This window comes from Hemiscyllium ocellatum, chromosome 1 (assembly GCF_020745735.1).
Source record: "Hemiscyllium ocellatum isolate sHemOce1 chromosome 1, sHemOce1.pat.X.cur, whole genome shotgun sequence".
Classification (NCBI taxonomy): Eukaryota; Metazoa; Chordata; class Chondrichthyes; order Orectolobiformes; family Hemiscylliidae; genus Hemiscyllium; species Hemiscyllium ocellatum.
Genome location: NC_083401.1, coordinates 141,541,002 through 141,550,736, shown reverse-complemented (window position 1 = coordinate 141,550,736; position 9,735 = coordinate 141,541,002).

Here is a 9,735-nt window from a genome sequence, read left to right as displayed (position 1 = left end):
AGGATTAACAATTTATCTTAAATAATATCTAAATCTAAAACAAAGTAGATATAACTATTCATTTTGTCCTCTACACAGCAAGTCTCAGTGTGATGACAGTGACTGCACTTTATCAGGCAGTGTCTTGAAGTCTGGGTTACAGTTTAAGTGCGCTATACATACACAGTCCATCAAATCAACATCAGTGAGGCGGGCGTGACACCTGGACTTGGTTATCTTCATTTGGGAGAACATTGTCTCACGGAGATAGATGAGAGTCAAAATAAACCTTTACTTTAAAAATGTAGGATGATAGGATTAGGTATTTTTCTGTTTTGAGTCCTCAAAAATAGCTATCCTTTGATCTGACTTTCATCTTAATATTGTTTTATCTCCATAACACTCAACTGCCCTGTAAATTAAACACCTGAAAGAATTTGGTAGACAACCCATCAATATCTACTGAAGGAAGACATTTGAGACAATCATGATAATTTGTTCCATCACATTTTATTCCTGAAATCACCAGTTGAATTCTTCCATTATTGTCCTTTGGTGTGCAGAGAAGATTTCTCGGCAGAACCATTTTTCTTTGTATTTGATTGTTTTATACTATTTTCCTCAGACTTTGGGATGGGGGGGGGGGGAGAGTTGGGTGGGGGTGCTGGGAGAGGTGGTTTTAGTGTTTTGTTTCTTTTAGTGCGGAGGATGACAGACCCAGTTTCACTTTGCATGCAATTGAAATTGCACATGTGCTAAGTCCCTGTCCTCTCCTTGCATTTCACAGTTTAGTTTGTTCAGTTTTGACATTCTGTCAGTAAGAAACTTAAAGTTGAGCAACTTTACTGCACACTTCATTCCTTGATTTAAGAAAAGTCACAACTTCAGGCATCAGAAGTGGAAGTCATGCAGCAGCGTACATGCACATCTCAGAGGAACATAGGCATTATATGAGGAACAGAGAATGAAATCTGAAACAAGAACAGTAACTGCTAGAGAGACTCAGCAGGTGTGGCTGCAACAATGGAAAGAGACAGAGAGTCCAGTGACACTTCTTCAGAGGTTAAGACTATGACTGATTGTCAGAGACTCTGCGAATCATGATCTGTGAGTTGAGTGACATAGTACTATTGTAATATACCTTTCAGTGGTGTATGAAATCAAGCAAATCTGGAAGTTGAGAGGAGACAGGAATTGATGCTTGGGGCCTACTGTGAATTTCTTTCATATTATGACATGCCAGGAATCATTATGAGCGGCATCTCTGAAAAAAAAATCTACACTGTTACAAACAACTGTGTACTCAGTCATTGCCATTTAAGCTGGCTGAGAGTGGAACAGTTGCAGACTGTTTTAGCTTTTTCTGAAAGGAAGTGAAAAAGGCTTTAGCAATTAGGGTCTAATCAATATGTAGATGAGCTATGGTGTGATAGAACTGACATCAGTAGTCATGTAACTGAGACTGAGAACAGTTCAGGGCAGACAAACCTGCTGCAAGTTTCCATGAATACAGTGTAAAGAAATATTGTTTGAAAAAACACCTTGCGGTTGGTATGAACCACTCTGAGCAGATGAACCCTCACTAAAACACAATGACTGAGGTAGACCAAGAGTAGATTGTGTTTCCTCAGAAGAATTGGAAGAGCATGGAGTAAGGTTGAAGAACAATGAGGCGTAAATCCTGAGAAGACATCCCAATTACTTTTAGTTGAAGACTTGCCAGAAGTCTGGTCCTGGCAGCATACCTATGCCAACTGAACAGTCCCTGCCCCTTCGGCAGCCATTGAAGAACCATGGCAAGCTCATAGATGGGAGACTCATTTAATAGAACCAAGTCTATACTCAAACTCCATGCAACAGCATCTGGTCAGCACTTTCGTGTTCGCACCCAGAAGGGAAAATGTGCAAACAACACATAGTGGTGTGTGTGTGTGTGTGTGTGTGTGTGTGTGTACATAAATATCCAATTATAACTTTTGTTACTGATTTTTCCAACATGCAATCAACACCATGTTGCTGATATGCTTTTCAGGCAAGGTTGGTAAGACCACAGCAGGTTTTCAGTCAGTATGAGCAACATTTGCACATAGTTTTGCTCCAATCCCAGAAGCTGGGGGATTGAATGACATCTTTATTAATGATTTTTATAGATTGGTCCATTCCTGTGGTCATGGCACTTTGAAGGGTGAGCTTCTTGGGTCCTTGATGATAAACTAATTTTTTTGAAGTCTAAATACGTCTCATCATAACAATGGGTGGTCCTGCATATAAGGCAGGCCAAACAAATAATATGAACTTAGGACATGATTTGGGGTAACTGAAGTTTTAGTTGGTTAGGCCCAAAGAAGTCTCCACATCCCACTAAAAAAAATCCACTAGATTTGGGTTTAACAGCAGGAAGTGCCATTTTCAAATGCTGCCATTGTAGTGCAAAGTAGCAACATGGAGGTCAAGGTTGATTGTTAGGGGGTACACAATACTTTCACTGTGACAGAATTGGCCATCTTCTTTATTTCCATAATTCAAGAAAACCTCTGAAAGGTGAATACATTAGAATAACTGCTGATCAATGCAGAATCCAACATGTTGAAGAAGAGGAAGTCAATAATAACATGAGAGATTTAAGAGGCTGAGTGAATCTATGGGTGACGTATAGAATAGCGAGCAGGAATTCTGGTCAGTCATTTTACAAATCAACAGCTTTAACACTGATTTTAAACTGAACAATGGAGTTGCCATCACAGTATTGCTGAACCATTTAGATTGACTCCAGACAATGAATCTTCAACCATTCAAAATCATATAACCCATGCTATACAAGCTGCTGGGAGAACCAACCTTGAAATTAGATTCAGTTCAAAATGATTCGTACCAGCTATGGTCAGCATATTAACAAAATATATTTATGGAGTATACAACCAGGGAATCTCAGGCCCCCTATGCCCTGTGCACTAGATTTCCAGACAAGGTACTGGCTTCACTTTCCAGCAGTAATTGCCTTCACTCTTCCATGGGCACGATGATGTTCCAGGAATTTAAAAACCACACTCCCTCAGAAGGGTCCTGCATCTGTTATTAGACAAAAACAAGGAAGAACTAGACAGGATGCTACCAAACGAAATTACTTCTCTTGTCACTTGATGGTGCTCTGGCATGGACACTGTCACATAGCCAAATTGTCAGCTTTGCTGCTGCATTGTTTTAGCCCAACTCAAGACAGTGACCCATAGAGTGGTGCACCCTCTCTGTTTCCTGCTGACAGCCTGGGAAAACTCACTAGTAGTACCCTCTTTACCAAGTTTGATGCCAGTAACAACTTCAAGCAGATTGTACTAGATCTTGTCATTGATGTTGCTTCAACCAACTCCCACTGGGGATATCATCATCCCCAGAGATAGTACAAGCATATTGCCCATGGTTCTTGAAGGAAAGAAGGGGAGTAGTCATCTACCATATGAACAAGATGGGACTAAGAGGGGAAAGAAAAGACCACAGAGTCAGGGAAGGTTTGAAGAATTGATCCAAGTTGCTCTCACATTGAATAACATGTATAAATTTGCAAAATTAGCAGATTTCTGATCAATATCATCCAAAAACTTTGGGATACACATTAACTGCAGGAGACAAAAGCTATCACTGACTTTCCACATTGTAGGAATGTTTCTGACATCCAGAAATTTTTCATCATGTTTAACTAAATGGGCAAATTTACCTCCAACCTCACCTTCACAACGGAGCCTTTCAGAGACCTTATAAGTAAGAACCAAAAAGGCACTTCATTTCTAGCACAATATGACCCCAAATTGCCTGCTTTTACTATGACAGATACCTCTGCAATTATTTTTGGAGGGGTCCTTTGTTGGAGGGTATACTGACTGACAGGATGCACATGTATTTGGAAAGCAAGGACCGATTAGGGATAGTCAATATGGTTTTGTGCTTGGGAAATCATTCTCACTAACTTGACCAAGTTTTTTGAAGAAGTAATAATGAGGATTGATGAGGGAAGAGTGGTAGATGTCATCTATCTGGACTTCAGTAATATGTTCAACAAGGTTCCCCATGGGAGACTGGTTAGCAAGGCTATATCTCATGGAATACAGGGAGAACGAGCCATTTGGATACAGAACTGGCTCAAAGGCAGAAGTCAGAGAGTGGTGGTGGAGGGTTGTTTTTCCAACTGGAGGCCTGTGACCAGTGGAGTGCCACAAGGATCAGTGTTGGGACCACTGCATATTGTCATTTATATAAATGATTTGGATGTGAGCATAAGAGATATAGTTAGTAAGTTTGCAGATGATATTGAAATTTGAGGTGTAGTGGACAGCAAAAAAGGTTACCTCAGATTTAAATGGGATCTTGATCAGATGGGCCAATGGGCTGAGAAGTGGCAGATGGAGTTTAATTAGGTAAATGCAAGGTGTTGCATTTTGGGAAAGCAATTCTTAGCAGGACTTATATACTTAATGGTAAGGTCCTAGGGAGTGTCGCTGAACAAAGAGACCTTGGAGTGCAGGTTCATAGCTCCTTGAAAGTGGAGCCACAGACAGATAGGATAGTGAAGGCAGCATTTGGTGTGCGTATCGAGTACAGGAGTTGGGAGGTCATGTTGCGGCTGTACAGGATATTGGTTAGGCCACTGTTGGAATATTGTGTGCAATTCTGTTCTCCCTCCTATCGGAAAGATGTTGTGAAACTTGAAAGGGTTCAGAAAAGATTTACAAGGATGTTACCAGGGTTGGAGGATTTGAGCTACAGGGAGAGGTTGAATAGGCTAGTGCTGTTTTCCCTGGAGCATTAGAGGCTGAGGGGTGACCTTATGGAGGTTTATAGGGTAAATAGACATAACCTTTTCCCTGGGGTGGCGGAGTCCAACAATCAAGGTAATAAGTTTGGGGTGAGAAGGTAAAGATACAAAAAAGAACTAAAGGGCAACCTTTTCACACAGAGGGTGGTATGTGTAAGGAATGAGCTGCCAGAAGAAGTGGTAATTGCAACATTTAAAAGGCATCTGGATGGGTATATGAGTAGGAAGGGTTTGAGGGATATGGGCTGGGTGCTGGCAGGTGGAACTAGATTGGGTTGGGATATCTGATCAGCATGGACGAGTTAGACCGAAGGGTCTGTTTCTGTGCTGTACATCTCTATGACTCTATGGCTGTATATGGCACAACAAAACCCATATATATTTGCATTTCAGTTCTTGAAAAGAAGGCCTTAAGCCATTGGATGGGCCTGTGAAAAATTTTCTGACTATTTGTTTGGGTTTTACTTTCAACTGGAAATGCAGCATAAGCCCTCAGATTCCCTCTTGAACTTTAAAAAGATTGCTAAAATGCCTTAAAAGTCCAACTAATCAGGCGATGAGTGAAATCTTGCAATTACATAACCATTTATGTTCCATGAAAAACACAAATGATGGCAGATACTTTGGGCAGAGCCACTGTCTACCCTGTTATACAGTCATAGAGTTATACAGCATAGAAACAGACCCCGCGGTCCACCAAATCCATATCGAACATAACCTCAAATTAATCTAGTTCCATCTGCCTGCTGTTGGCCCATATTCCTCTAAATCTTTCCTTTTCATGTCCATAGATCATGACTTGACACTTTCCTCGGAGACTAATAATTTCCTTTCTGTTATTAGAAACCTTTTAGCTGCTTCATCAAAGAAGTTTAACAAAATCAGATTGGCTCAACAGCAAATGTTAAATGTATCCAATTTTTTTTGCATTTTTCTTAAAAGGAGGGCTTGACTACATCTTGACTGATAAAGTTCTGGATCTTCGTGGATGATTTAGTCTTGAACAATTTCCTGGTCATGTTGAAAGCTATGAGAAAAGACATCCTCTAAAAGATCCATGTGGATCACATTGGTGTTACTGTGTGCAAATCCAATGCTCTGCAAATTGGTGTGATGTCTAGACATCTCTAAGTTCAATAAGGACTTCATTTCCTCCTGTTGCACTTATACAATTCAGGCAAGATCTGACAGGAGTATTATTTGCATCCAGACGACCCATGGCAGTGGTTGGAGTTGGACATATTCAGTTTATCTTATTATGGTTAACTATCGTTCCCAATTGATTGAAGTCAGCAACTTCAGCTTCTCAACTTCTGATATAGTCATAGAAGATTTCAATAAATATTTCTTTCCGTCCCTGGAATTTGGGACAAAGTTCAGTCAGACAATGGATTTTGTGAGTATGTCCTTCAGGAAATTTATCATCACATCTAGTTTTCACAATGTCACAGCTTGCCCTAACACCATAAAGTAAATGGAGAGGTTGAAAGGATAGTCAAAACCATTAAAATGTTACTGTTTAAAATACTGGCTGCAACTTCATTTATCAGCCCTGAGTAATGGACTGTCATCATCAGAAACCCTGATGGGCAGATATCTAGAGAAATCACAGTGTTTGGGATGATGCAGAGACTCGTATCATGATAAAGGATGATGTCAAAGTTAGAACCATTCGACAAGGTCAGAGATAGACAGAAAACCTGGTACAACTCTTGACATTGAGCTAAGATACTTTGCCTTTGCTCTTAGATCACCAAGTTTGGGTGAAGGACAGGAAGTCAGAAGACAAAATTCTTCAGTAGATGTCACAATCATGATTTTATAATCATCCAAACTCCACTCAGTCACTTTACGTCAAAAAGCTCTCATTCCACTTGATTCATCGATAAATAATACTCAGCAGCAGAATGGCTGGTTTGGGATAATGTTACTAACACTATTCCACTCATTTGGGCTGCTGGATTAGAGATCAGCCCACCAGGACCATTGCCTCTTTCTACCATTACAAGCAACATTGAAACTGTGAACACCAGACTTTGTTGGACAAGATGGTCGTGTTGGAAACACTGTTAGTTACATATTTGCAGTCAATGTTAAGAAAGTACATGATGATGAGATGTTGAATGTGGGTGGACAAAGTTAAAAATCACACAACACCAGGTTATAGCCAACAGGTTTATTTGGAAGTACCAGTTTTTGGAGAGTTCCTCCTTCATCAGGTAGCTGTCATGATGAATGAGCAGCACTCTAAAAGCTAATACTTCCAAATAAACGTGTTGGACTATATCCTGATGTTATGTAATCTTTAACTACGAAAATACAATAAGTTATTAATGTTGCTATCTGAAGATTTGCTTGGGGAAAGAATAAAGTTAGGGTTTCATGAACATGCAGCCAAGTCTCTGAAGTATGCTGTGATGTAACTATGACCCTTGTAGTCATGTGAAGGAGATCATGTTTGAAGATTGGACTGAGATCAACTTAGGGCAGGCATACCCGTTGAAAGATTCTCATGTAAAAAGAATAAATAAATACTGCTGAAGAAACCTCTCTGAACAGGTGAATCTGTACTAAAACACATATTGTTTTGCAAGGTCAGCTTGCAACATTAATGCCCAGAAACAATTCATTTTCACATTGAGGGCCCTTACGTTGTGTTGTGTGGCTCTATTACCATTCCAAATGAGATAGAAGGCAAGCAGCTCTAACAATGGAAAACTGCAACCGTGAGGTACTGTGGGATCATCAAGAGAAGTAGAATTGAATCCAACACAATCTTTAATCTAATGGCATGTCATATCCTCCATTCTTTCATTATTATCAAGCTAATGGATCAATCCTGGTTTAAAGGAGAGTTGAGAAGGCTAGGAGCAGCCCCAGGCATATTGAAAATGAAGCATCAACCTAATGAAGCTACAAAACAGGATCATCTACATGTTAAATAGCATAAGCAGCGAGTGATAGACAGGGGTAAGTGATTCTTTGAATGTGAAATGAATAAGTCAATGTTCCATACTGATTTAATGAATATGTTGACAAAGGGGCTAGGGCTTGCCTTGAAATAATGGAAAACAATTGCAATGAAAGCTGATTCACCATTCATTCACTAATCTCACCAGTAACAACTTCTGGGCTGTACCATTCATGAGAAGGCAAGTAAGGCCTGAAGTTTCCAGTGCCACACTTTTCAACTCTGACTCTCCAGCTTCTGCAATCCTCACTTTCTCCTAGTTTAAGAAACCAGCAGAGTTGAAAGATAAATAGGTAAAAACGAGGACTGCAGATGCTGGAAACCTGAGTCTGGATTAGAGTGGTGCTGGAAAAGCACAGCAGTTCAGGCAGCATCCAAGGAACTGGAAAATTGACATTTCGGGCAAAAGCACTTCATCAGGAATACAGGGAGCCTGCAGAGTGGAGAGATAAATGAGAGGGTGGTGGGAGTGGGGAGAAAATAGGTGAATGGGGGTGGCGATGGAGTTGATAGGTCAGAGAGGAAGGTGGGGGAAGGTAGCAAAGAGTACAATGGGTGAATGGGGGTGGGGATGAAGGTGATAGGTCAGAGAGGAGGGTGGAGTTGATAGGTGGGAAGAAAGATCGGCAGGTAGGACAGGTCATGGAGACGGTGCTGAGCTGGAATCTTTTTTTCCGCATAAGCTGCATCATCCACCGGCATCTAGCATCGTCCCCATGACCTGTGTACTCAGATAAATAGTTGAGTCCAGCAAAAAGATAAGTACAATACTGTAGGAGAGAAGATGAAGTGAGCACATCTGGAGATTCAATTCCATAATTGTACAAAGCAGCCAATAGGCTTAGTGCATGGTTTACATTTTTTAAAAATGGCTTTTCCCTACACCTCCTTCCAATTATTTTATATACATTTCACATTTTTAGAAAATTTTAAATATCTTCACGTCATCAACTCCAACTTTTTATACTTGACATTTAAACATATTTCTATGCATTAAGTAACAGCATTAAAGATCGGCACCTAGTCTGCACAGATGACATCAATCATATGTAGAAGATGGTAGCAGGAATCAGGAATAATTTCAACTCAACACACCTGCCTTGAGAGGAAATGTCTGCAATAGTGAGGATATTGGTTCACAGTGAGGTCTGGAGTTTGAAATAAGTATTTATCCAAGTAAGCAATCTGTGATGGTACTGTGTGTTTGAGAGAGAAATTTGTTCTGTGCTGTTTCTCTTGCATGAATGGTTACCACAGTGGTGCTGCAATGTCTGCATTTGAAGTAGCGTATAAACAGCTTTGAGCTCCCTGGGTGCATTTAAAAAAAATAGGCAAAAGAAGCATGAGGGTGGAGTTAGGCTCACATAGACCTAGGAGTTTAGCTTTGCTTTCACTTGGGGTTTGGAGTTAGTTGTTGATACAGCTGTCTCTCTCTCTGCTGCAACTAAAATGTTTGAATACTCTCTGCTGCTATATTGTTTCTTTCGGTGTTCCTTTCTCCTGGATAGGAAGGGAGGTAACACATGAGAAAAATCTGTTTTGCTGAATTTGCCATTAGCAAAGGTGTGTTTATGGGATACTGCTACATTGGAACAGCTGATGATTAGTAATTAGATATTACATCTTTTTATTAAGAATTTCAATAGAGTTAAAGTTATGCTAATTCTTCCTTTTTGTTTATATGTTAACTGTGTTATAAGAATAAAACGGGTTATACTTAAAGTCAAGATTAGAGTGGTGCTGAAAAAGCACAGCAGGTCAGGCAGCATCCTGATGAAGGGCTTCTGCCCAAAACATCAATTTTCCTGCTCCTCGGATGCTGCCTGGCCTGCTGTGCTTTTCCAGTACTACTCTAATCTTGACTCTAATCTCCAGCATCACTTCTGCCTGAATTATACTTAAAGCCTAATGGTGGACCAATAAAGTCACAACTGGATCACAGTGCTTTACATTGTCTTTAAGTAAAATAAAAATGTTA